Genomic DNA, 2973 nt, shown 5'->3' on the forward strand with positions numbered 1-2973 from the left:
TGTAAAAGATTATTATTCTTCCGATACACACCGGCAAATGAATGGATTAGGTATTGTCAACAGGGTTGTTGTCTCTAGTTTGTGTGGGCTGGTTAACACTGGGATAAAGTGATTCAAGTTAACGGTAGAACAAATACAATAATTGGCTTATAATTCTCTAAGTGAGAGAGGTATATTATATATTTCTATATAAGCTATTTATGCTACCTTTTATAWTCTTGATCCTAATGATATAGGCCTAGGTGTAAAACAGCCGAGGTGACAGAGCAACGACSCTGGAATAAAAAACAATGRGTATMGGTGGAGAGAGGGTTGGTTTTARAGGTTACCTCGCTCTGGATTGTCAGTACTGCATGTGTTCTTGGCTYTCGTYCRGTGGCTSTYTCGGAGTCGATTGTGAGTTGAATTTGAGTATGCCTTCCCATAAGAGAGTGGCTTGCGGTCAACTCTGGCTAGCGGTCGGCTCTGGCACTGGCAGAGCCTTGGCACGATAAAACAGGAATACAACAGGATATAATGTGATGCCTAAGACACACGTTTACTTGCAGTCATTAGTGGACGTTAGAATCCATGTTCCTTTTTCCCTTTTTGTTGGAATATAACAGGATATAATGAGGACTACATGAAATATGTCTTGCATGTAATGGACATAAAAAAAGGACTGGTCTTGCGATATATTTAGAATGTTTTCTCTTCTTTTTTACGAATCCAATGAACTGAGCAGGCTGGGCTGACATGCTTATAGCCTTGCTAGGTCTTTCAAATATGAGCATGCATGTATAAGATTGTACTGCTATTATTTATATTATATCCAAACTATAAAATAACTATTTAGGGAAGAAGCAGTCAGCTGGTATTAATGGTCTATAATGGAGTGGCCAGCACAGTCACCGGATCTTAACCCTATTGAGCTGTTGCGGGAGCAGTTTGACCGTATGATACGTAAGAAGTGCCCATCAAGCCAATCCAATTTGTGGGAGGTGCTTCAGGAAGCATGGGGTGAAATCTCTTCAGATTACCTCAACAAATTGATAACTAGAATGCCAAAGGTCTACAAGGCTGTAATTGCAGCAAATTGAGGATTCTTTGACAAAAGCAAAAGTTTTATACATTTGAAATAAAAATCATTATTTATAAAATTGTTAACGTCTTGACTATATTTCCTATTCATTTTGCAACTAATTTCATGTATGTTTTCATGGAAAACAAGGACATTTCTAAGTGACCACAAACTTTTGAACGGTAGTATACTTGTGAAGGTGAAGTTGTGGATTGGGTGTTCCCACTGTGATCAGATCTGTGGTCTGTCACAATCCTCCGTGTGGGTGTCCACCTGTGAAGTGTTGGAGGAAGCCAGCCAGGTCCTCTGTTTCCGGGACGAGACAGCAGTCATCGTTGGGGCTCGGCAGTAGGAGACGCCATCAGCCACAGAGAAGTGGAAATACCCTTGAAGGGCTGCTCTTTAGGTCTCGCTCTCTTGTTCTCTCTGTGACAGCTTTGTTTCAAAAGATGAAGATGGGACGACGACAAACATTGCGACTGGTAGGCACATCTCAGGGCTTCATGCCCTCTTCTCCATGTATCGGTCTAGTGAAGMTCTGGTTTAGCAAGGTACAAGGAGGAGGGGGTGGTGGAGTTCTTGTTTCTTCCTCAAATTGATTTGATTAAAACAAACTTGAATGGATTTGAAATGTAAAAAGAAGAAAAATACTTTTTTTTTTTTTAAACATAAAATAAAAATAGTGGAGGGGTTGGGTAGAGGATAAGAACCTGGTTTAGGTTTAAAGGGAAGGGTGGGGGATAGGATACCCTAAACCGGGTTTGTGAGGGGACTTGGTTTGAGGAAAGAGGTAAATAACTTGATTAAAAATAGAAAGTAGGWGATGGAAACTTTGTTCTTTTGGATACTGGGAGGGGAGCAGTGGTTAGTGAAAGTGTGATGAATGGTCGCAGTTATTGCTTGTTGTTTTCATTGTGTGAAAAAAAAAAAATCGACTTACAATGAAGTAAAACTGCCATTTAMGTTGTTKAAATGTCAGCTTCTACTGTGGTGCCWATCAGAGGGAGTAAGAGTGGATAATATCACAATAAAATGCATCAGATATCCACTCTAAAATGGTTTTAAAAGTGATAAATATGCCCAATAGTWAAGCACAGAGGGGAGTGCTGGATTAAAATCTAGGCGGGTCAGCTTGTTCCTCCCGAATCATGAGTTTGAGGGTAAACCTGCACCCCAGAACAGCCATCCTCTTCTCTACTGTTCTCAGTCCTGAAAGTTCATGTATGTAGTGCGTTTGCGTACGTGGGGTGTCTGTATGCCATCTTGATTTCAAGGTTTTAAATGGTCTGAAGTTCTGACATGATACCTCCCCAAGTTCKTACTCAGAGCGGCCGGATGTAGCTCTGATGGCTGTTCTGGTCGTTTGCTCCTCCTTTTCTTCAACAAAGTACCCTCAGGTGGTTCAGGCGCTTCCTTCCCTCCCTCCTCCTGCAGCTCTATGTGGGCACTCTAGAACACTCCAGTTGGCACACTGTGCGTCATGTTTCTCCTCAGTGCAGGTTTTGTGGCAGTGTCCCCCTCCACACCAGGTGTCTTCCGTGCAATGCTGTACTGTTTGGTTAAAATGCTGACATTTAAAACACTTTAAAATGTACAGTGTGGGCTTTCTTGATTCTGTCGTGGAAGTAGTCCATTTAAAAACCCTCCCGTAGGAGTCTGGGGGAATCCTTAGGGCATGTGAGGGTAAAAGAAAATTAAGAAATGAGCGGCCCCTTATATGGGAAGTGGAGTGGCAGTTTCTCCTGTCTAGATGTGTGATTGTATCTTCATAGATTGGCATTARCCATAGTGAGACAGGAGTAATTTAAATAAAACCTTGGCGTAACTCCTTGACTATAAGAGTTGAACACACTAATTGTAGATGTTTTACATTTACATTTTTTAAATGTGAGAATAAAATGACATTCAGGTAA

The sequence above is a fragment of the Salvelinus sp. IW2-2015 genome, linkage group LG28 (genome assembly GCF_002910315.2).
Source record: "Salvelinus sp. IW2-2015 linkage group LG28, ASM291031v2, whole genome shotgun sequence".
In the NCBI taxonomy this organism is placed as follows: domain Eukaryota; kingdom Metazoa; phylum Chordata; class Actinopteri; order Salmoniformes; family Salmonidae; genus Salvelinus; species Salvelinus sp. IW2-2015.